Source organism: Tachyglossus aculeatus, chromosome 1, assembly GCF_015852505.1.
Source record: "Tachyglossus aculeatus isolate mTacAcu1 chromosome 1, mTacAcu1.pri, whole genome shotgun sequence".
NCBI lineage: Eukaryota > Metazoa > Chordata > Mammalia > Monotremata > Tachyglossidae > Tachyglossus > Tachyglossus aculeatus.
The window spans coordinates 167183814-167210214 of NC_052066.1; the positions used below are offsets into that span (position 1 = coordinate 167183814).

The 26401-nt window shown below is 42.7% G+C and overlaps 1 protein-coding gene and 1 pseudogene across 1 annotated transcript in view; both read right to left on the reverse strand.

Moving 5' to 3' along the window:
* Positions 1–26401, reverse strand: part of NRXN3 (neurexin 3) — a 1831517-nt gene that overhangs the window by 324654 nt on the left and 1480462 nt on the right.
* Positions 3253–3468, reverse strand: LOC119937214 (annotated as a pseudogene).

Here is a 26401-nt window from a genome sequence, read left to right on the forward strand (position 1 = left end):
ACATGTCCAAAATAACTCTTCATCTTTCCACCCAAACCTTGTCCTCCTGACTTTCCCAACATTACAGACAGCACCACCATCCTCCCTTTCTCACAAGCCCTCAAGCTTAGCATTGTCCTCAACATCTCTCTCATTCTATCAAGATTCATTCTGTCACCAAAACTGGTCAATTCTACCTTCTATCATTAAAATAATAATTATAATGGTATTTACTAAGCACTTACTATGTGCCAGGCACTGTTCTAAGAACTGGGATGGATGGAGTCCCTTGTCCCACGTGGAGCTAAGTCTCAATCCCCATTGTACAGATGAGGTAACAGGCATAGAGAAGGGAAGTGACTTGTCCAAGGTCACACAGCAGACAAACGGTGGAGCTGGAATTAAAACCTATGACCTTCTAACTCCCAGGCCTATGCTCAGTCCACTATGCCATGCTGCTTCTCTAAAACCCACCTGTTCATCTCCATCCAACCTACTACTATGCTGATCCAAGCACCTACCCCTTCCTATCTTACCTCACTGATTTCCTAAAACAGCCCAGCCTGCGCATTGCTCCTCTAGCTCCAGCTTGCTGACTGTGCCTGGATCTTATCTCCCTCGCTTCTGACCCCTTTCCTTTATCCTTCCTATAACCTGGAACTACCTCCACTCCACATCCTACAGGCCATCACTCTCCCCACCTTCAAAGCCTTACTGAAATGACATTTCCTCCAAGAGGTCTTCCCTAATTGAGCCATCTTTCCCTTATTCCCTCTCCCTTCTGTGTGACCTGTACCCTTTAAGCACTTGATATTCACCCATCTAAAGCCCTAAATCATTTAACACCATTAAAAAAATCCATATTTTATATGTCTGTCTCTCCTTTGTAATGCATGTACCACCTTTTACATTGTACTCTCCCAAAACCTTGGGAAGGTAGAGAAAGGAAAAGTAGAGTGATGAAGAACGCAAATTAGATGCAAGGTGGCCTAGTGAAAAGAGAACAAATGGGTCTGGGTGTCAGAGGACCTGGGATCTACTCCTGGCTCAGCCACTTGTCTGCTGTGTGAGCTTGGGCAAGTCACTTAAATTCTCTAGGCCTCAGCTTCCTCATCTGCAAAATGGTGATTAAGTCCTACTTCTATTACCTCGTCTGTGAGCCCCATGTGGGACAGGGATGATATTCAAGACAACCTGGTATCTACACCAGTGCTTAAAACAATGCTCAAAACATAGTAGAGCTTAACAGATACCATAAAAAGAAAAGAAGTGAGGGAAAAGACCCCAGTTGTAGACATTCCAGTATAGCTACCTCTGGACTGTAAGCTCACTGTGGGCAGGGAACATGTCTACCAACTCCATCATATTGTAATCTCCCAAGCACTTAGTACAGTGCTCTGAATACAGGAAGCACTCAAATACCACTGATTATGACAAAAAGTGCAATTATTTGTACAGCTCCAAACTTTCAATGCTGCAGCTTCTCTGTGGACAGAGGGAGGTTATGGCTAAATATTCATTTATTCATTCAATCATATTTATTGAGCACTTACTGTGTGCAGAGCACTGTACTAAGTGCTTGGGAACTACAAGTTGGCAACAAATAGGGATGGCCCCTACCCAACAACAGGCTCACAGTCTAGAAGGGGGAGACAGACAACAAAACATGTGGACAGGTGTCATCAGAATGAAAAGAAATAAAGCTAGATGCACATCATTAACAAAATAAATAGAATAGTAAATATGTACAAGTAAAGTCAATAGAGTAATAAATATGGGTTAGGAGGATAGGTTAGGGTGGGAGATGAAATGCAAGGGGAAATCTCTTGCCTGTAAATTTTCCAGCTAGTCCTGGCTCTGAATCAGCACATTTGCAGGGAATTTCCAAGAAAAAAAAGAAAACACACTCAGATAATTCCACCCATTTCTGGCTTTGGAATAAGGTAATTGGGAATCCATGTACCTTGACAGGCATCAGGAAAAATGGCAATCTGGACCCTTAAGTGGCCTTGCTGTCTAACGTTGTTGAATGAATACCTTTAATGCAGAAAATGAGTGAGAATGTGCAAATGCACTGGAAATTCAATAGGCAGGCTTTCCTCTCCCCAGCCCATTATTATATATGGGCTGTCACTTTTCAATTATCTCAGCTGACCCTGTCTCAGTGGAAGCACAAACTCTGGCCCTAACTACTCCGCTTCAGTGAATTTGCAGATTAAGACTTCATCTTGGGGCAGATGACTGTTCCCTGTTCAGCTATATTCCCCTGCATTTTCTTCATTTCAAAGATTAGGGGTGAGGCTTCACATCTGCAGGGGGTAGAGAAATTCATTTCCTTGCCACCTTCTGTTCAGTAACGAGTTCTGTTGCCATGCCTTGGCTTCACCTTTGATTAACAATGCTAGAAATTTCTGGGTTGATACACAGAAAAATGTAATTACATTAAAGAATTATCAGGAGGAGAGGATGGGGGTTAGCTTGGGAGATTGCCAGATCCATTTAACCTATAGCTACTGCAGCTTTCAATCACAAGAACAAAATCACCTTGTTCTTACCCAGCATCTCTCTGCCTGGGTTTTTTCATCACCATTAGCATTTTAGGCCTGACATTAGCCTTACAAAGTTGGTAAAGTTCTCATATCTTTGGGCTAATTCATCATCATCAATCGTATTTATTGAGCACTTACTATGTTCAGAGCACTGTACTAAGCGCTTGGGAAGTACAAATTGGCAACATATAGAGACAGTCCCTACCCAACAGTGGGCTCACAGTCTAAAAGGGGAAGACAGAGAACAAAACCAAACATACTAACAAAATAAAATAAATAGAATAGATATGTACAAGTAAAATAAATAAATAAATAGAGTAATAAATATGTACAAACATATAAACATATATACAGGTGCTGTGGGGAAGGGAAGGCGGTAAGAAGGGGGATATGGAGAGGGGGACGAGGGGGAGATTCAGATAATTGTTCAGATATGCAATTTCAGTACCAATCAATGGTATTTAAATGGCCTTTACCGTGTGCAGAAGGCTATACTAACAGCCAGAGAGGATAAGTGGCATGCCCTATGTCACTTGGAAAGACCAAGTGAAGGAAGATGAGGTAAGTGATTCTAAGATGTTCTATTCTTTATTACGGCCTTTTTTCTCCCCTGACTTTTCCAAAATTCCTTGATAGAATTAAAGGAATTAGTAGAAATATTGCTCTGCTGATTAAAACAGGTCATTTTGCTCCTAGGAGCTTCTATAATTCACTCATATTTATTGAGTGCTTATTGTGTACACTTGGGAGAGTATAATATAACAATATAGCTGACATTCCCTGCCCAAAATGAGCTAACAGTCTAGAGAATAAGCTACACTTGCTAGAGTACAGTAGAGTTGTTATTCACCTTCCTTGCCCATAGCTAGCTTACAGTCTACAGGGAATAAGAACAGATACTGCACTGAACTTGATCTTAGCCAAAAGGCCGAGAAGCGATAATTCAAGATATGTATTGCCAGAAAGTGCCTTGGGGGCAAAATAAAATAGATTCCATTGGTTTACCTGTCTCCATTCCATGATTTCACATAATCACAGTCATTAATTACATTTCAATGGGGAAGAAAGGAATAGTCATGCCTTTTGTGCAGTTGGAGAAACTGAGATCAGAAGAAGAAAGATGGCCTGTCCAGAATAGTCAGCAAATTAGTAGTATATGTTAAGGACAATCTCTTAATACTCTGTGGTTCTGTGTTTAGAGCAGTGGTACAGGAGAATGGAGACCTGGGTGCAAATTAAAAAGAATAACGGTGTTATTTGTTATGCACTTACTATGTATCAAGAACTGCACTGAGTGCTGGATAGATACAAAAAAAAAATCAGATCAGGCAAAATCCCTGTCTTACATGGAGCTCACAGTCTAGGTAGGAGGGAGAATAACTAGTGAAATCCCATTTTACAAGTGAGAAAATTGAGGCACAGTGAGTTTGCCAAGGTCACACAGCAAGCAAGTGTAGGACAAAGGATTAGAAGCCAGGTCCTCTGACTCCTAGGCCTGTGCTCATTCTACTAGGCCACGCTGCTACCCAAGTTCTAACTTCGCCATTGACTCTGGCTATTATTTTGTCTCATGAGATGTTGATTACATATTTCCTAGCTTCTTGGGGCCCTTGATTCAGAGCCACATGGGAGTATAAGACAGGCCACTAGACTAAGGCCTCAAAATGCAGCTGTGTTTGGGCACAGCTTGGACTTCCCTGTTCTCCTTAAGATTGAATTAGGAAGTGCACAGATGTCTCCATAGTGGGACAATGTGCTTGCCTAGTAATAATGATAATGCTTTTACGCATTTACTATGTGCTGAGCATTTATGTGTCAAGCATTGCACTGTGCACTGGGGTTGATATAAATAGATGAGACAGCACCGTCCCACGCAGGGCTAAAGATCTATGGTGGGGAGAGATCAGAGGCATTGAATTCTTGGTGAGACAAGACAGACACAGAGACATTAAGTTACTTGCCCACGGTCACAAAGCAGCAAAGTGACAAAGCCAGCATCGGAATCCCAGACCTCTGACTTCTAAGCCAATGCTCTTTCCACTAGAGAAGGAGCGTGGCTCAATGGAAAGAGCATGGGCTTGGGAGTCAGAGGTCGTGGGTTCTAATCCCAGCTCCACCACTCAGCAGCTGTGTGATTTTGGGCCAGTCAGTTAACTTCTCTGTGCTTCAGTTACTTCATCTGTAAAATGGGAATTAAGACAGTGAGCCCCTCATGGGACAAATTGATTACTTTGTATCTCCCCCTCCCTCCACCCCCACGCTTAGAACAGTGCTTGGCACATAGTAAATGCTTAACAAATAACATCAATATTAGTATTAGACCATGCTGGTTCTGAAAATAAGACTGGCTCCTGTCCAGTCCCAAATGGGGATCAATCCCAGTAACGGGGCTCATTTCAGAGCAAGTCTGTTAAAGAAAATCCAATCTAGGCCAGGTTACTTTTGATAAGCCCACTTATCAAATGGACAAGATAGTACCTGGCAGTTCTCTTTGATCAATAAATCAATGATATTTAAGCACTTCCTATGTACAAAGCAATCAATGATATTTACTGAGTGCTTATGGTTTACAATGCACTGTATTAAGCGCTTGGGGGAGTACAAGCATCTGGTGAATATTAACGCCATCCAATGTGGAGACTCACCAAAAGCTCAACTTGAATTTCCAGATACTAGATGACTACATTGCTGAAACAGTGTTCTGATTAGAATGAGATCTAAACCAAGAAAACCACTTTTATGTAATATTCTGATGTTTTCACATGTCCTGTCACATGTCCTTCACGTCCCCTCTAGACTGTTCATTGTGGGCAGGGAACATTTCTATGAACTTGGTTACACTGTACTCTCCCAAGTGCTTAGGATAGTGCTCTGTACACAGTAAGCATCCAATAAATATGACTGATTGATGCCCTTAATTCCATCCCCCTTGTCCTTTGTGTCAGTCCTTTTAACATCAATCTCTCTCTCAATTCTCTCATTTCTTTATCTCTAGATCCTCAGTGATGCTTACTAGTGACCAGAACATTCTGAGATGCTTAGCAGGTGGATTGTCTCTATGTGAGACATGGACCCTTAGAAAAAAAAAAGCTGAAATTGGTGCAGGCTTCAGTATCAGTAGCAAACCAGGAGCTAAGCTAACAATTGGACTTCATTTACTCTCTAATACTTCAGGCCACACATTCTAATCCTATTTGTGCACTGCTCGCAGAGTTTTATAATTTATTTCCAAATGGCACTATCTTTGTATTTACAAAGTGGCTTGGGATCCATGATTATATTTGGAGAACCTTTTTATTTTTGCTCCCAACCTGTAAGTTAACCAAAAAACCCTCTACTGAGTGAAATAGGAAAGATCCAATGCAGGGAAGTGAAGAAGAATAAACACAGGGGATAATAACGATGGGTTGAATATTTCTCAAGGAATTTTACACATTGCCATGTGATAACTCAATCATCTAGACTTTAAAGAACTACAGTTCCAAATGAGAAAACAAACAGACCACAATGCCAGAGCTCAAAGCCGCCATGCAGCTTTTCTTAGCTTACTCTTTCTTCACTCCTGATTGCCAAAGGGAAAAAGAAGCATCTCCATCCAAAACATTTAGCTGTTCCTGCCTGATTCATTCAGTGATGCCACAATCCAAGCAGCTTGATATCACAATCTTTGTACTGATAAATGTTGACAGGCAAACATGAGAGGCAACCTCAAATGATCAAATCAATCAGTAATGAGAAGCAGTGTTGCTCAGTGGAAGGAGCACGGGCTTTGGAATCAGAGGTCATGGGTTCAAATCCCGGCTCTGCCAATTGTCAGCTTGTGACTTTGGGCAAGTCACTTAACTTCTCTGTGCCTCAGTTCCCTCATCTGTAAAATGGGAATGAAGACTGAGCCCCCTGTGGGACAACCTGATCACCTTGTAACCTCCCTAGCACTTAGAACAGTGCTTTGCACATAGTAAGCACTTAAGAAATGCCATCATCATTATTATTAATGCATAATGAGTACCTGCTCTGTACCAATCACTCTACTAATCATTTAGGAGAGTAAAATAGAAGTAGTATAAGTCCCTGTCCTCAACAAACTTAGAATTTGGCCAAGGGGACAGATATTAACAAATTACAGGTACAAGGAATCAATAGACTATGAAGATATGTTCATGAGTATATAGAGGATGAGTGCTTCCATAGCAGGGAAGTGCAGAAGTGGCAATCTCATCTTATGCAGTCAAGTTGTTTCCAATCCATAGCAATTCCATGGACACATCGCTCCCAGAACACCCCACCTCCATCTGAAATTGTTCTGGTAGTGTATTCATAGAGTTTTACTAGTAAAAATATGGAAGTAGTTTACCATTGCTGCCTTCTGTATGGTAAACTTGACTCTCTGTCCTTGACTCCCTACCATGCTGCTGCTGCCCAGCAGAGCTGAGTTTTGACTTATAGCAGATTGACTTCCACTCACTAGCCACTGCCCAAGCTAGGAATGGAATGGGTATGCCTCTGCTTGATTCTCCCCTCCCATAGCCGAGATTGGTAGGGTACTGGAAACTCATCAGGTGCAATCCAGTGAGTGTAAAATTGGCAATAGGATAGGAAAAAGAACAACGATCAATAGCATAGCGTAGTGGAAAGAAAACAAGCCATGGAATCAGAGGACCTGGATTCTAATTCCAGCTCCACCACGTGGCTGCTATGTGACCTCAGGAAAGTGATGTAATTTATCTAAACCTCAGTATCTTCATCTCTAAAATGAAGATTCAACTCTTGTTCTCCATTTTACTCAGACTGCGAGATCCATGTGGTAAGGGACTGTGATTATGTTGTATCTACCCCAGCACTTAGAACAGTGTGCGACTCATAATAAGTGCTTAACAAATACTACAATAGTGATGAAGGGTGGGAACATGAGGCAATTATCAGGGAAGGCTTCCTGGAAGACAAGTGATTGCACTAGGGCTTTGAAGATGGGGAGGGCGGTGGTCTGTTGGATGTGAATGGCTAGGGAGATCCGGGCAGAAGGATGTGAGCAAGAGGTAGGTGGCAGGAGAGATGAGAACGAGGCAGAGGGCATAGGTTGGCTTGAGAAGAAGGAAGTGTGCAAGCTGGGGTGTGATGAAAAAAAGTCAAGGTGGTTCTGGGAGTCAGAACTGGAAAGGGAGAGCCTCATGAGGATGGGGATGGATCAAAAGCTCCACAATTCACTTCTTGGTTATGCTCCCTCTGACTTTTCCCCATTCCCTCCCCTTGGCCCTTCTAGCCCAATCTAAGAAGTGACAGGAGCCCTGGAGGAAAAAGGGTCCATGCCTGCTAATGAGTACAAAGAGAAAACCTGAGAAATGATTAGCACCAACTTCCCTTCAGCCCAAATGTCCTGTCCTCAATCACCCCCCTCTACTATGTTCCTTAGCTCACCAAAGCTTCTTAAAAAAACTAGCTAATGAACAAATTTGAGGTTACTTCTCTCCTCCCACCACCTTCATGCTGTACACACAATCAAATCTCCTCCCTCCTCTTAGGACAGTTTTGAGAAGGATTTTGCTCTGAGGTCAGACAGTGTCGAGAGAACAGGAGACTTCCTAAAACTTCTTGATCATGTAGGCCCATCCATGGAAGTGCAGCATGCCAGAAGACAACATTTTAAGTCATTTCCAGGAGTTCTTCAAGATGCCTGCCAGCTTCAGGAGTGGCTGCTCTATTTGGGGATATTTCAGGAAGACAGCTAGCATTGGATTCTAAGAAATGAAAGGATTCTGGGCAACTGACTCACAGTCCGATAATAGCCAGAGACAATCTGTCTCCTTCCAAATAAATATCTGTGTCATCCACAGAATCCATCCCATTTTCTGCTTTTTTTCCACCCCCTTGCACTATGCACTCTCTTCCAGATCAAGCAGGCTGTTAGCATTGAATGCCCACTATTATGGATGAGACACAGAGGGAAATGCACAGGTGAGTTGGAAAGGAAAATATTGTTCTTGTATTCAAGGGGTTTGCAATCTAATAATGATTGGGCTGAAACCCACTGCTTCAACTCCTCTCCCTGGGGATGTCCCAAACAAATTACTTAACCACAGTGGTTTTGTCATGGGATGGGCCAACTCAGCCAGAATTGGGATAAAGCCTCATGGTGACAAAGGAAAAAAATAGATCAAGAGACAGAGAGAAGAAGGGGCAGAGGGAGAGAAAGAAAAGAGGAGAAGGAGAGAAGAAGGGAGTACCAGGGTGAGGGGGGGAAAGGGAAAAGAGAAAAGAAGGTGAGAAGGAAAAGGGGAGGAGGAACAAAGGTTAGAAAGTGGAAAGCGGCAAAATGAGAAAGGTGGTCAAGGGGATAAACTCAGTCATTGTCATTTCCGTGCCGTGCAGTGCAGCCCAATAGTATCAGAGGCTCTTATATAAGCATGACCACTTTAGGGTGCTGGACTGTACTAGTGATGAGAGCAACAGAGGGAGAAACTAGGAGAGAAACCTCCTTCCTCTAGGCCCAAAGTCCAACCTATGAGAGGGCATCAGACTGTTGTGCTTCCCTGCCGATTCATCATTAATGAGTCACTCCTAATTTACCAACATGTAACAACTGAGAAACAACATTACTTGGTGATAGAACACAGGACTGGGAGTCAGAAGTCTTGGATTTTAATCCCAGATCTGTCACCTGTTGGCTGTGTGACCTTGGGGCTTCAATTTTTTGTGCCTCAGGTTCCTCACCTGTAAAACCAGGATGAAATACCAGCTCTCTCTCCTCCTCAGGCTGTAAGTCCCCTGTGGGGCTGAACTGATTGTTCTGTTTACTCTAGTGCTTACCACAAAGTGAACACTTAAGAAATACTACACTTTATTATTAGTAACAACAGTCCTCTAAATACACAACTCCCAAAGGAAGCATTCTTAAGAGCTCCTCTGTTAGCCTAAATAACAGAGACAGAGACAGAGAGAGAGACAGAGAGAGAGAGAGAGAGAGAGAGAGAGAGAGTGTGTGTGTGTGTGTGTGTGTGTGTTTTATACCCAGCCTCAATTCACTGACCTCACTGCAACCCACCAAGAGCAAACCACTGTGACAGAGAAATGGCTCAATTACACTGAGCCTTGCTTCTCTCCTGGCAAAACAGATAGCATGCAGCATGTCAAGACACAATGGGAAAGCAAACACAGGGAGAAGGCTATTGAAGGGAGAGGATGAAAGGCTGGCAATTATTTTAATCGTCTACCAAGAGGTTACAATAATGTTTCTTATAATTGCATAGTGAAGTAGAAAAGTCAATAATTTTAGTTGGCCCTTTTTTCCTCTCCTCACTGGAACCTGAATTCTGTTTTCTGTTCACTGTTAGGGAAGCAGTGATTATTCCCCATTAACCAGTCACCAGGACAGCTTCTTCCCACATCTTTCACCCTATATGAAGGTCAAGCTCACTATTCACTGGGGGTTTCTATCCATAATTCAGGGAAGACTTCTGTCATCTGTACTTTTGTTTGGGTGAGTAGTTATTTTTTTGTTGGGTTCGGGGCCCTATTTTTTGCTGGTATTTGTTAAGCGCTTGCTATGTTCCAAGCACTGTTCTAAGTGCTAGGGTAGATACAAGGTAAGCAGGTTGTCCCACATGGGGCTCACAATCTTAATCCCCATTTTACAGATGAGGTAACTGAGGCACAAAGAAGTGAAGTGATTTGCCCAAAGTCACACAGCTAATTAGTGGCAGAGCCTGGATTAGAACCCACGACCACTGACTCCCAAGTCTGGACTCTTTCCACTAAGCCATACTGCTTCTCTATATTCCTTCATATCTAAGCATACCAATGGGTTACACAAAACAGCTGGAGTTTGTAGAGTGCCCTGTGGAGTTCACAGTTGAGGTTTCAATGCAAAATTAAATCAGGAAGTTAAATTAGGATACAATTCATTTCTGCAACAGGCAGTTGTGGAGTGCTATATGTATGTAGTCAGCAAGAAATTTTCCATTCCATTTTGTAATGTTTGGCACATTTGTGTTGGTTATTGTATAAGTTTAAGTCTTTCTTTCATCTGCTAAAACTAGACAACATATGATTTTTATAGAAATAGGTCTAGTGGCAGAGTTTTCCCAAGACTAACCAAATTCGACCAGAAAAAAGTTCACTTCCATGAAAGACATATATGGGGAGCCTGATGAAGGTTGTTGACTGTGTCCAATCTGATTACTATGTATCTACCCCAGTGCTTAGTACAGTGCTTGGAACATAGTAAACATTTAAATTCCATTATTATTATTCTTTTCATTATTATTGTTATTATTGCCATTTTTATTAAAGAAACAACCAGAGAAACTAGAAAAGAGAAATGAAGTACTTGGGTACTTACCCCTCAGTCCAATCCCCACAGGGCCTAAGTATGTATTTTAAACTTCACTACTTCTACCACCTGTAATTTATGTTAGGATCTGTCACCCTGAAAAAACTATAAACTCCTTGGGGACAGTGAATGTGCCTTACTTTATCATAGTCTCCCAAGTGCATAGCACAGTGCTCGATCGATTGTATTCATCGAATGCATACTGTGTGCAAACCACTGAATTAAGCACTTGAGAGAGTATGATATATAAGAGTTGATAAACACTCATTCAATCCTATTCATTTATTGCTTACTGTGTGAAAAACACTGCACTAAGCACTTAGAGAGAACAATACAAACACAAACATTCTGCCCATAATGAGCTTACAGCCTCCATGTTCCTTGCCCACAAGGAGCTTACAGACTAGATACAAATTTTACTGATTGCTGAGTTGACATGAAGTTTAACTACCTGTTTACTTGTTTTGGCCGTCTCTGTATGTTGCTGATTTGTACTTCCCAAGTGCTTAGTACAGTGCTCTGTACACAGTAAGCACTCAATAAATATGACAATGCACTACAAGTGACAAATCACCCTGGAACCAAAGCCAGCAGACTCTCAAGCAAACCAAGTGGTTTTAGGTATGATGGGTTGGGTGGCTTTTCAGAAGGTGCAAACCATCTCTCTCATAGACTTGGCAAAAATAACAATAAGAAATGTCAAAGCATGTGGAAATCTTGGAGTTACCAGGAAAGGAGAGATCAGTTGGAAAATGATCCCTCAACTTTAATCAGAAAGTTTGTCACTTAGAACTATAGAGAGCACATCCTTGGTTCCTGCCCCAACTTGAGTCTGTTTACCCTTAATACCTCATTCCAACACAACCCTCCTGCCCTCCACTGGCCCAGACTAAAGCTATCAGACCAGACGCTCTACTCTTGTGCCTCTAGCCTCTTGCTTATCCCATTCTCTCCATTTTGGAACACTCTTCTTTCTACATTGTGAAACGTTCCATTATAGACTGGAGCTTTGAGATATTAATCCAGCAAAATCCTTCAAAATGATCTGATTAAATGAGTGGTCTATATTGGCTCCTGCTTAATGGTCTTCATAGTTTAAATTATGAAGTTGCTTGATCTTGTGACCATGGTGAGGTGAAGGGGAAGAAGACTGCGGGCTTTTTTCCGGAGTTGACCCCTATGGCAGGGGTAAGGGAAATGGACTCTGTACAGGAAACTGTATGGTTGGCAAGGAGGAGGGCACAAACCAAAGTGACTTTTTCCTGCCTCTGTGGAAAGGATCTTGTCCACCCGGGACATTTCCTTCTTTGTCCCATGGCCCCTGAGGCCACCTCCCCTATGGGGGACAAAAAGGAGGTGGAAGGAGGCCCTGGGAGGTGTGGTGTGGGAGGAGGGGGTACAAGCATGGTTTCCTCCACCAGATCGGGGGGGCAGGTGCTTTGCAGGCATAAGATCGCATCATATGATCGGCATGTGTAAATCGTACCACCATGTTGGGGGTCATCATTCAACTTTTTTTGCTAGGGATTGGTAGATTTAAAAAGGCGCCCAGACATTCGTAATCTAACCAAACGCCTCTTATGCAGATTACACCTCTGTTGCATACCCAGTGGAAAGAGAACAAGCCTGAGAGCCAGAAGACCTGGGTTCTAACCCCGGCTCTACCACTTGTCTGCATTGTGACCTGAGGAAAGTCATTTAACTTCTCTGTGCCTCAGTTACCTTATCTGTAAAATGGGGATGAAGACTCTGAGCCCCATGTGAGACAGACTGTGCCCAACCCGATTAGCTTGTACCTACTCCAACGGTGAGTACAATACCTGGCACATAGTAAACTCTTAATTACCATTAAAAAATGCCTGTTCTCCCTCCTACTTAGGCTGAGTCCCATGTCAGAGTGGGTCTGTGTCTCACCTGCTTAACTTGTATCTACCCCCCGTACTTAGTACAGTTCCTGGCCCATAGTAAGTGCTTAATAATTATAGTAATAATAATACTAATAATATCCAATAATCCACAGCTCCGCTACTTTTGGAGCCTTCCTAAATCCCACCTCCTCCAACAAACCTTCCCAGATTAATTTCCCACAACTCGGAGTCATATCTTCCCTTCAGTCAACTCTAGCCCATAAGAACTCATTTACACCCTCCTCAGAATTTGCACATATATGGACTGCTCCATTTATTTATTTTAATCACTCTCATTGTAAATACATTAATGGTGATCTCCCACAATAGAGTGTAATCTTCTTGTGGGCAGAGGATGGGCCACATCTTTATTTTATACTTCCCAACCACCCAGGACAGTGTTCCACACCATGAGAGCACTTGATAAATGTTACTACTACTACTTCTGGGAAGGGAACCTGGCTTGAGCTACTGTACTAGCACTGCTACATAAATTAATTTCCTAATTGCTGTTGCTAAAGCTCATTAAAAACAAAATGAGCATTATTCGTGTTTAGCTAGATTACTATTTGTTCTGGCTATCTGCACATGCAGAATTCACCTTAACCCCAAGAAGGAGAAAAGTATTCTTGGGGCTAAGTCACTTCTCATGGTATGAAAGATCTGCATTAGGAGGCCAATTGTACCCACAGGACAGTAAAGTACTGCTGAGAAAAGCCTTCCGTCTCTTTACCTGAGAGCCATATGCCACTGAGCCATTTGGCCTGTCATCTCCACTGGGTTCACACTGCAATGGTCCCAGCCCATTGATCTGAGGGCCTGAATTCAGAGCACTGATTTGGTGAGTTGCATTTGTTGCTTTTGATTGTTTAAAATGGATGAAGGAAGATAAATGCTCTGTGTTGTTCCTTTACAACTTCCTTTTCTCTGAAGTGGAGAAGGTGCATCTTGCTCTTTTGTGGGAGCTACCATAGCCCAAGAGCACCTCCAGACCCTCACAGAGCACACGAACCAAGGCTGACAGTGTCAGTTCTAAGCTGAGGAACTCCTAGGGTGACAAGGTCTGGGAAGCAGTTGGAAGTGATGTTTTGGGTTTAAGTGGTTAAAGTTAAATCAAATTAGAATGGCAGTCAGTGAACAGGAAGCCCAGATAGACCATTTATCCATCAAATCCCCAGTGTTAAGTCTCTGCAGGCCAAGCCAGCCCCCCTCATATATGTACCTCCCCCCCCCCCGCCCCCCACATACGTATATAGAGAAGGAAGCTTCTGGAAGCCTGAGGAAGAGGTCCAGCCCCCTACATGACTCTCAAGCATAAGTGTCCATTGGGGGTGGGGTGCATTGCCCCCCCGCCCCAGACTGGGCACCAGGAGGGCAATGTGATCAGCTTTGCACTCACAGTTTTGACAGAAAACAGCTGGACTGCCCTAATCTGATTCAAAACAAGGCCAAAAGGAAGTCAAGATGGAGGCTCCACACCATACCCTCTCCCTGAAGGGCATGGCCCCTGTCAATCCATGTTTGGTGGGGTCCCGACCATCCTCAGTGGATGGAAAGGATGAGGTGGAGCTTGCCTTCACCACCAACAATCTCATATTTGGGCAAATATCAGAAGCTTTGAGGTAGGACAGCCAAACTGGGGAGGGAAAGGGACCATGCACCCTCCCATGGACACCAGGGGCCAGAGCAGCCCCCAGGCCACTCACCAGCAAACCAGTTCACAGACACTGGTAAAATTGCTCACCTGACTTGTACATGAGGTCCATGCCTGCAAAATATCAGTAGCAGCTGTGCAGGAAGAGGATTGGGGGAATGTAGGACTATGCGATGACAGCAGGCCCCAGTGCTTCACAACTCTAGCACCTACCCTAACAATGAATTGTAGTTTTTTTATGGTATCTGTTAAGTGCTTGCTATATGCCAGGCGTTGTAGTAGATACAAGCTAATCAGGATGGACACAGTCCATGTCCCACAAAGGGCTCACAGTCTGAGTTCTCATTTTACGGTTGAGGGAACTAAGGGACAGAGTCACACAGCAAGTAATAAGCAGAGCCGGGACTAGAACCCAGGTCCTTTTAACTCCCAGGCCTGTGCTCTATCCACCAGGCCTCAGTGCTTCACATTTATTGAGCACTTACTGTGTGTAGAAGACTGTACCAAATGCTTGAGAAAATACTGAACAACAGAGCTGGAAAAGGTGATTCCTGCCCACAAGGAGCTTGCAGTCTCTTTCAAATTTAAGGAATCACAAATCCATTCATTCTCCCTCCATTTCACTATCCCCTCTTTACACTTTTTTTCCCTCCTCTCCATCTACCCCATCTCCTCTTTTGAAAAAAACTGTAAGATTTGCTCTCTGCAAACCAACTGCTCTGAGGCTGCATTCTGTTTATCTCTTCAGCACAAAAGGTGGTCTATTCCTTCTATAGAACAAATAAATAGATCCTTTGAGATCCACTCCTAGGGGGAAAGCTATTTACATAAGTCATCAATCACTCCCCAGATGACCTGGAGGAAAACCAATTTCAGGGGAGGAACTATATAAAGGGGCAGAAGCCAACAAAGTTATAAACAACCCCCAGAGAAAGGAAGTAAAGGGGCTTTTCTCCAGGGGGTGGGAGGTAAACCACAAGGGAAAAGAAGGCTTTCAAAATAAAAAGAAATCAACAGCTTGGCTGATGCCAGGGAGACATCTGTACATCCTCAACTACAGGAGAAACAGGTACAGGAAGTATAGCAGTTTTCCAGGAGTTAGGAACCCTGGATTAAAATTCAGATAAGTGCAAGGCTGGAGAATATCTACATTTATTCCCAGATTTGATTTAACATTCCAACTGACCAAATTACAGTTGCTGTTTGAAATCTCTAGAGCAAATAAATGCTGTCTATCTTTTCAAACCCCAAAAGAAAGCGTGTGTTAAATTTTGGAGTCTATCCTCAATTAGTGACCGATACATCATAGTCTCCAACAGATCACATCCCACCATTCCTCTTCCCTCACACTTTATATTTGGGGATGGCTAATGTATTTTCTAGTAGGTCAAGAACTCCATCGGGAACTACCTGGATAGAGCACAGTTCTAATCCCAGCTCCAGCACCTGTTTGCTGTATGACTTTGGGCAAGTCACTTCTCTGTGGCTCAGTTACCTCATCTGCAAAACGGGAATTAAGACTGTGAGCTCCATGTGGGACAGGGAATGTGTCCAACCCAATTATCTTGTATCTACCCCAGCCTTCAGTACAGTGCCCGGCAGATAGTAAGTGCTTAACAAATACAACAATTTTTTTTATCATTATTCTTCTAGGGAGAGAGGCTGCTGAAGAGAGAAAGCAAGGTCAAACCAATCGTATTTATAAAGTGTTTACTGTGTGCAGACCACTGGATTAAGCGCTTGGTCCAATATAACAACAATATAACAGACAGACATTCCCTGCCCACAACGACCTTATAATCTAGAGGGAGAGACAGACATTAATATAAATCAATAAATTACAGATATATACATCTGCGCTGTGGTGATGTGGGGGTGGTGAATAAAGGGAGGAAATCAGTGCAATGCAGAAGGTAGTGGGAAGAGAGGAAATAAGGCTTAATCAGGGAAGGCCTCTTGGAAGAGACGTGCCTTCAATAAATCTTTGAAGGTGAGGAGAATAATTGTTGTGTATGAAGAGGGAGGGTCACCAAATTAGAGCCACCAGACCACAGCAGTGGCTGGTATCCATCTTCATTGTCTCAGTGGGATGAGTATAAAAACAATCTGAAAGCAAAGACAGAAATGTCCTACTTTGTCATTTATGATCATTTATGCCCTTTATTCTGTTCCCACCTCTGTCCACTTTACTGAGAATAGCTTTTTAACATCCCAGGGTCATTATTCTCCTTTGACTCCTTCCTTCACATAGGCTTAGTTACTGTTTTTTTATGCTATAATAATAATTACGGTATTTGTAAAGCACTTAACTATGTGCCAAGCACTGTTCTAAGCATTAGGGTAGATACAAGGTAAGCAGGTTGTCCCAGTGTGGGGATCACAGTCTTAATCTCCATTTTATGATAAGGTAGCTGAGGCACAGAGAAGTGAAGTGACTTGTGTGACTTGTCACACAATAGACAAGTGGCAGAGGTGGATGAGAACCTACATCCTCTGACTCCCAAGCCCGTGCTCTTTCCACTAAACCACACTGAGGTGCTTACTATGTACCAGGTATTGTACAAAGTACTGAAGTAGATAATAGTAATAATAATAATAATGATGATAATAATAATAATAATGGTATTTGTTTAGCGCTTACTATATGTGAAGCACTGCTCTAAGTTGGGCACAGTCCATGTCCCACATGGGGCTTATAGTCTTAATCCTCATTTGACACATGAGATAATTGATGCATAGAGAAGTTAAGTGACCTGCTTAAGGTCACACAACAGATAAGTGGTAGAGACAGAATTCAAACCCAGATAATAATAATAATAATAATAATAATGATGGCATTTGTTAATCGCTTACTATGTGCAAACCACTGTTCTAAGCGCTGGGGGGGATACAATGTGATCAAGTTGTCCCACGTTGGGCTGGCTCACAGCCTTCATCCCATTTTTACAGCTGAGGAAACTGAGGCTCAGAGAAGTTAAGTGACTTGCCCAAGGTCACACAGCAGACTTGTGGTGGAGCCGGGATTCGAACCCACGACCTCTGACTCCAAAGCCCGGGCTCTTTCCACTGAGCCACGCTGCTTCTGACTCCCAGGCCTCTGCTCTATCCTCCAGGCCATGATGCTCCTTGGTCTTCACCCCACCAAATGTCCTTGTAATCGCATCAAAATTTACATTGTTAATAAAAATCATGAATTGCCTTAAATTTTTTTCAACTGGGATTTTTCCTCTAATCACCTGTGATTTCAAAGGTGACACCTGATAAGCACTGGAAATATGACAAATTATAGAATCCACCCAAGAAAGAGAAATATACTTTTGGGAATAACAAATATTTTTGGGATAAGACAAGGGTCAGTTTACTTAGTGCTTCCATTTTAAACCCTCTCCAGCTGCCTTGTTCTTTTTAATCACTGAAGCAAGCTTTTCCCCTTCTCCCTCAGGCTGCATATATTCTCTAGGGAACTAAAGGCAGATGGCTCAGAAGAGGGGTTGTACTTAATGATACTGGCCTTTGGCTGGAAATATTAAATGGCATCTCTCTCACTTCAGTTATGCTTGTATAACTGCTTGATAGCTTCCAAGAGCCATTTTATATTTCCATAACACACTAATGTCTTCCTTGGAGTACCTGGCCTAATTAGAGGCATTTCTCTGCTAAAACAGGAGGATAATGGCAAAGGCTGACTCCATCATGGACGATATTAATTATTCATCTTCTCACGCCTCCTCAGTGACCTGACCATTTTGGCTTGACCATTTTCACCAATCACATTTCTATATCGGCAGATCTCTTGGATGGTGGTCCCTCCAAACAGGTGAGATAATAAGATTTGATGCAATCAGTGATTAGATGTATGATTTCCATGGGAAGCCTACAAGTGCTACTGGTAATGGTGTTGAAGGTATCTCAGGTTCCTTTCCCTAACAATATAGAGTTCATCAATGCCTTGGTATGGAGCACTCATTGAAATAAAGCAGAATTTTTTTTAATGGTATTTGTTAAGCAATTAGGGGAAGCAGAGTACCAGGCTAGAAGCCTCAAGGCTCAGGTTTGAGTCCAAGCTGTGTTACTAACCTACTGTGTTACCATGGACATATCAATTATCTTTTATATGCCCCAGTTTCCTCATCTGCAAAATGGGGATAATACAAAAATACCTTCCTTTCCTATATTCCTACACAGGCTTATTGTGAGGGCTAAAAGGATTAATTAATGCGAGTGCTTTGGGAATAGATGTACTGTAGAAAACCAAAGTATTATGTGGAAGGCGCTATACTAAGCACTGGAGTTCATCCCGTCTAATCAGGTTATACATTGAGCCCCTGTGGGACAGGCACTGTCTTAATCCTCATTTTACAGATGAGGGGTAGCTGAGGCACAGAGAAGTTAAGTGACTTGCTCAAGGTAACACAGCAGATGTGGCAGAGCCAGGATTTTAATAGTTCTTTTTTGATAACGATTTTATGAAAATGTTCACTCAAAAAAGGGAGAGTTCAATGAGAATCATACCCCCAAATGGGTCCTGGGCTATTAGATTTTACCATACCAAATCCACCCATAATTTCCTGCAAACAACAAGCCTTAAATTCTCACTTTAAATTGTCAGATAATATTTTCTCTGGTCATTCAACAGGTCATCTGTCTGAACTTCATCCCAGTGCAAGTCTCCTGCTAGGCAATGACCTCTCTTAACATGTAGTGGAATATGTTCCATCTGAGAAGCAGCATGGCCTAGTGGATACGGGAGTCGGAAGGACCTGGGTTCTAGTCCTGACTCCACACTTTGTCTGCTGTGTGACACAGAGAAAGTCACTTTATTTCTCTGTGCCTCAGTTACCTCATCTGCAATATGGGGATTATGACTGAGTCCCATGTGGGACAAGGACTATCTTGTATCTACCCAAGCACTTAGTACAGTTCCTGGCACATAGTAGGTTCTTAACAAATACCATAAAAATGCATATATACAAACATATTTGCATACACACACACACACACACACACACACACACATATATTCTTTGGTCTCTTACCTTTGGTGGCCTGAGCTACCAACTCTAGTCCCCACTTGCGCAGCTGAAGCTGCACTCATGGAATTGGGAAAGTAGCTCCACTCTTCTGCTAGCCATTCCCTGCCAGTCATTGGGAAAGTTGTGTCCACTAGACCAGAAATGGCCTTGTTGGAGCCACAAAGATCCTGAAAACATTTCCCTTCACCGTGACCTAGTGCAGCCCTTGTTGTTAATTTATTGTTTTCAATTTAACTCATATGCTACTTCTCTCTTGATGTGTCTATCCTCTTCCATCACACCCCATTTCAGCCTCCATTTCTACTGAGGACCAGAGGCCCTGAAAAAACAATATCCTTGTTCTTTTCCTCAGTGCTTAGTACAGTGCACTGCACCCAGGTGAGTTCTCAAGAAATGGGATAAGTCAATCACACCCTTCATATTTTATAATGATGATATTTGTTAAGCGCTTACTATGTGCCAAGCACTGTTCTAAGCATTGGGGTAGATACAAGGTAATCTGGTTGTCCCATAAAGTGTTCACCATCTTAATCCTCATTTTACAGATGAAGTAACTGAGGCACAGAGAAGTTAAATGGCTTGCCCAAGGTCACACAGCAGACAAGTGGCAGAGCGGGATTAGACAAGGGTCGGTTTACCTAGTGCTTCCATTTTAAACCCTCTCCAGCTGCCTTGTTCTCTGACTCCCAAGCCCATGCTCTTTTCACTAAGCCTTGCTGCCTCTAGGACTGCTCTGAGACAAAGCCTTTCCCAGTGAAGCCATCCAATATAGAGATGTCAAAAACCCTTGGGGGCCTTAAAGAAGATTTTCGGAGGCCTTGCACCAAGACCTCCATGAGACCACTCTGAGTCCATCCACTTCTGAGGGTTCTATAATGAGCAACAGACCCTAGGTCAGTTGCTATCTTCAAAGCTTGTTGTGGCACAGAATATGTCTACCAACTCTGCTACACTGTATTCTTCCAAACGCTTAGTACAGTGCTCTGCAAATAGTAAGCATTCAATAAATACAATTGATTGACTTGGAATACGTTTCCTCATGTAACAACTTTTACTTTAGATTGTCCATTCTACCTATTAATTACCTTTTGTGCAAAAACAAACTTTCTCTTCCTTTCTCTTAAGGCCTCGCCCTTGCTGAACATTCACCAAGATAAGTAATTATCTTTTCATCATGTGATATTGACCTGTCTGGACACTGCATCCCAGCAGACTATCCATTTAGTTCTGGCATTTAGAAATTTCCACTACTCAAACCTCTTTGTCCCCCATCGGAATTAATGTCCATTCTTTTTGTCCAACCATCCTCAGTTGATTCAGTTCATTCTCTCAATTTGCTGTTTTTGGCTACCCTATCTTCAGCTACCCTGTCCTTGGTACTCATATAGTGGCTTAAGTGATACCTCTTTGTTGTTTCATGTGGGACTGTATAAAACCCTGGGAATCTCTGCATGAATTCTGGCAGACTATTTTCCAGTGCAGGAAATAAACATCCAAAAGACACAGACACACTGAAATATACCGAAAGATTTATTATCATTATCATTATGTAAGTGTGCACTATATGCCAGGCACCGTACTAAGTGCTAGTCAGATACAAGCAAACTGGGGTGGACACGGTCTTAACTCCCATTTTAAAGCTGAAGTAACTGAGGTACAACGAAGTTAAGTGACTTGCCCAAGGTCACCCAGCAGACAAGTGGCAGAGCTGGAATTTGAATCCAGGTCCTTTGGACACCCAGGACCTTGCTCTATTGACTTGGCCATACTGCTTCTCTATTCACACTACTTACTTTGTGAACCAATGCAACACATGTTAATGTAGGCAAAGAGACCTTTGACCTCAGGGAAATGAAAAAAAGAAAAAAACAGAACAAAACAGCAAGGAGACAAGGGAGATGGCGTTCTTGGGCCTGTCCATAAATTGTCTTGTTCTGTACACTCAAAGTTCCTCACTACAGCAACCAAGGTCTCTGACGGCTTGATCATCAATTGTACTATAGTCAAGATACATTAGCATTAAAAATTAATGCTTTGTAAAAAATCAGAAGGAGTCAGCAACTGAGTCTCATGTTGTATTGACTAATCCAAATGTTCTTTCTGAATCGGGGATGCTGGGCTTTGGCTAGATGATTACCTCTAGTAGACTTCTCTCCTCATTGTGAGGATTTAGGGCACAGAAAATCCTCAACATAGAGAGGCTGTTTTTAGGAAATGGAGTTTTCTTGGTGTAATTCTTAATAGATAGATGTCATCATTACAATATCTGTCAGCACAATTAGCACTTTTGGGAGAGACAGCGGTTTGTAGGAGCAAGTTGCTGTACTAACTTTTCAACTCCACAACAGCACCCCAAGGATATTTCTATTCCCTTTATCTGGAATAGAACGGTCAGCTTTCCAATCCAGGTATCCATTTTTATTTTTTGTGGTATTTGTTAAGCACTTACTATGTGTCTACCACTGTTCTGAGTACTAGGATAGATAGAAGATAATCAGGTTGGACACAGTCCCTGTCCCTCATGTGGCTCACAGTCTAAGGCACCAATGGGTTGGGAGGAACAGATCCGTTGGTCAGACTCAGTGAGGACTACTTCTGCTCTAATCCCCAAATGGACCTATTCTGTAAGAATGTTGTAGAGATTTTGGGTAATCACAAAAGTCATGCCATATTGGGTGGAGGGTGGCATGCTGAGGGGTGGTCTTTTCCAGGAAACTCACCTTAAGGGTGGGGGGGGAAGAGAAGGTCTAAGGTTCAATTTCGAGGTTCCTAAATACAGCAAGGTGGTTAATGGATTATCATGGACCTACCAGTTGATATTTTAATCGTCAGTCACTACCTGAGCTACATTTAGCAACCTATCAATAAATAAATCATATTTGTTGAGTGCTTACTATGTGCAGAGCATAATAACAATATAACACATTCCCCACCCATGATGAGCTTACAGTGCTTGGAAGAGTACAATACAGAGTTGGTAGATACATTCCCTGTCCACACTGAGCTCGCAGTCCAAAAGTAACGATAATAGTAGAAATAATGTTATTTGTTAAGTGCTTACTATGTGGTAGGCACTGAAGTAGCAACTGGATAATCAGATCAGATAAAATGCCCACCCCACATGGTTCTCAAAGTTATTTAGTTCTCATTTTACAGATGGGGAAACTGAGGTACACAGAAGTTAAGTGACTTGCCCAAGGTCACCCAGCAGGCAGGAGACGGACCCAGAATTAGAACCCAAGTCTCCTGACTCCTTGTCCTGTGCTCTTTCCACTAGGCCAATCAAAGGCTGGATTTGACATTATTCACTTCCCCATGCCACTCAAACTATAAGCATCCCTTCTCTGGCCCAGTTTAATCAATCAATCATATTTAATGAGTGCTTATTGAGTGCAGGGCACCGGACTAGGCACTTGGGAAAAACAGCACAATATAACAGACACATTCCCTGCCCAAAATGAGCTTACAGTTTACAGGGTTCATCTAGGACACATGTTCTAATCCCAGATCTGCCACTTGCCTGATGTGTGACCTTGGGAAAGTCACCACTTCTCTATGCCTCAGTTCCTTCATCTGTAAATGAGGAATAACTGTGAGCCCCATGTGGGACACAGACTGATCTAACCTGATGATCTTGTATCTACCCCAGCACTTAATCCCTGTTCTCCCTCCCACTTAGACTGTGACCCCACGTGGGGCAGGGACTGTGTCCAACCAGATTACCTTCTATCTACCCCAGCCAAGTACAGCACTTGGAACATAGTAAGTGCCTAACAAATACCACAATTATTATTATAATTGTTATTAGAACTGAAAGGATGGGAGAGTTCCAGGTATGGTGAATGTCCTCAATGCTAAAATCCCTAAAGTCTGAGTTACTGGGATTTGTCCCCATCAGTACATCAGCAAGAGGGACCTTCCATTCCCTCATAACTCACATTGTAAAATATTGGAATCCTCATCCCTCAACCATATTCCCCTCTTGGGGTCTCCACGGCAGCTGTGAAGACCAAAAGTCAACTGAACACACAGAGGAAGAGGAGAAGCAGTTTCAGGGGAACACGAAGAAGAGGAACAATATTACCCGCACTGCAATAGGCTCCAGATGCCCAAATTAGCTTCTGGCCTTGGCAAAGTACTATGGGATCCTCGACAGATCTGGAGAATCCTAATCTGACTTCTCAAATGAAAGAAAGAATCCCAGTCCCCATCTGTGCCATCTGTGCCACCAAGAATTGCACAGATGCCTCAGCTCAGGAAACCACTAATGGCATTATGACACTAGGATTGCTTCCTCTACAATCTGACAGCCTATTCTCGTTCAGTTATTGCTTAGTGAGCTTTGCAAAAAAAACTTCTGCGCCCAATAGATAGCTAATCATGAGACTATTTTATGCATCCTTAAAACCTCCTGCAGAGGTTACCCTGGCCTCAAATTAAAAGTCCTCTTCACCATGGGATTTCCCTGTGTTGCTGGAACACTAGCCTGAGAGCCTTAAAGGTATATCAACCAACATTATCTCCATTACCTGCTTGCATAAGTACTGACTCTAGGCATATTAGGGGTAGTGATCAGCATGGACATTAGCCATGGGATAAGAGTGTTAACTATGCTTCTAAATCCTCCTTCCCTCCCTCTTTTATCCCTAAGAGTCAATTCTACAACATATATTGGCTCTTCTTGCTTTCCTGGCTATCAGTGGTCCATTTCCCCTTTGGGCTAGTCCACTTCCTGAGAATCTGGAGTGAACAGAAGTGCTGGGGGCTGTGAAATTCTGCAATTTCTCCATATATCTTAGGGTTTTCTGTCATCATAATAATAAATATTATGGTTTGTTAAGCACTTACTATGTGCCAAACAATGTACTAAGTGCTGGGGTAGATACAAGATAACCAGGTTTCCCATGGTGGTCGCAGTCTAAGTAGGAGAGAGACCGGGTATTGAATTCCAATTTTGCTGATGAGGGAACTGAGGCATAGAGCAGTTAATGACTTGCCAAAGGTGATAGCAGGTATGTGGCAGTGCTGGGATTAGAACCCAGACCTATGCTCTTTCCACTAGGCCACAGTGCCACAGCCAGCCCTGTCTGTCACTTCAAGAAATCCTCACCGGGTCTCCAGACTCACATCTGTCTAAAACAGGGACTTAGCATTGGGACCAGCTCTCAGCTCAACCCTGTGTCCAACTTGGAGAGGACTGTGGGACTTTGAACCAATAAATGAACAAAATATGGTGTGTTCTGAGAGAGAAACAGACTTGAATTTAGAAGCCATTAGTTTGCATAGAGGGTGAGTGGATCCATACCAGAGAGAAAATAAATATTTTTTAAGAAAGGGAGAAGGACAAGACCAGGCAGAGAAAGAAGTCAGCAAGAAGAACAAAATAAGAGTAAGGGAAATGGGAGGAAAAGATAGCAGGAAGGAGGAAAGGAGAAAGAGTAAAAGAAGGGATCACAAGGTAGGCAAGGAAAGAAAAGGAAGCTAAAACAGCAACTAGGTAAAATCCAAGATAACATGACAAACAAATAATTGTAGCATACAATAAAAATGAGAAATGAAGGGAAAGGAAAATTTTGAGGCCGGGAGGTTATGAGGAGAGGCAGCCTCAGAGGAGCAGGGAAAATTCAGTGAACTGAAGGATTACAAAGAGATTTGGGGGAAACAGCTGGAGGGGTGGGGGGGCGGAGGGCAGAAGAGGAGAGAGGGAGAGAGAGAGAGAGAGTGTGAGCAAGAGAGAGAGAGATAGAGAAAGGAAGAAGGAAGGGAGAGAGAGAGGGCAGAGCAAGGGTGGTTTAGATGACAGCAAGAAGGTTTGTATGTGGTCAGTAAACTAAGTACAGACATTACAACTGATCCAGTCTTATGGAATTACAGATATTTTCCCTGCTGGAGATAATGGAGTCTCCAAATCCCTAAATACAAAAATACCTAACCTTATTTTCTATTATTATAGCAGGAGTCTTTCTAAATTTCAAAGCAAATTTTGATATTATCACTCCTATTACAAAATTTTCAGTCCCTCTCCACAGTTTTCTCCCTTTACTCTTTCTTTTTCCCAGCCCAACAGCACTTATGTATACATCTGTAAATTCATTTATTTGCATTGATGACTGCCTCCCCTTTCTAGACTGTACACTCATTGTAGGCAGGACATGTCACTGTTTTTGTTGTATTTTACTTTCCCAAGGCCTTAATACAGTGCTCTGCACCCATTAAGTGCTCAATAAATACAATTGAATGTATGAATGAAGGAAAACAACTGTCTGTCAGATATGAAGAGGAAAGGGATTCCAGGCCAGAGGAAGGACATAGGCAAGAGGTCAGCGGTGATACCTTCTTTGATAGAACAGGCTGTTTGCATTGGTGAACACCAATTTCCATCTCAGAGTCCATAGCAGGGAGGGAAGATCAACACAGATGGTGGGGAAACAAAAACTCTAAAAATGATGGCTACAAAGACACTCCCAGCTTTTTTGGATTTTTCCAGCTTGCTTAAGAAAACACCAGGTCCAGATTTCTGAGGTAGCTGAATTTCCCCCAAAACTCAAATGCCTACCCACCCTGTTAAAATGGCACATAATAACTCCCCTTTTCAGCTCACTAACTCAGCTGCAGCATGTCATGAGCACTTACATTTCATGTAATAATAACTATGGTATGTGTTAAGTGTTTACTATGTGCCAAGCACTATTCTAAGCAATGGGATAGATACTAGGCCATCAGGTTGGACACACACCCTGACCCACATGGTCCCATATTCTTAATCCCCATTTTACAAATGAGACAAAGCGAACTGAAGTGATTTGCCGAAGGTCACACAGCAGACATGTGGCAGAGCCAGGATCAGAATCCACATCCTCTGACTCCCAGGCTCGTGCTTTTTCCACTAGGCCACACTCTTCCCAGGTAGAGTAACTGGTCTCCAATGAGCTAGCTGTGTGCCACTGTTGAAA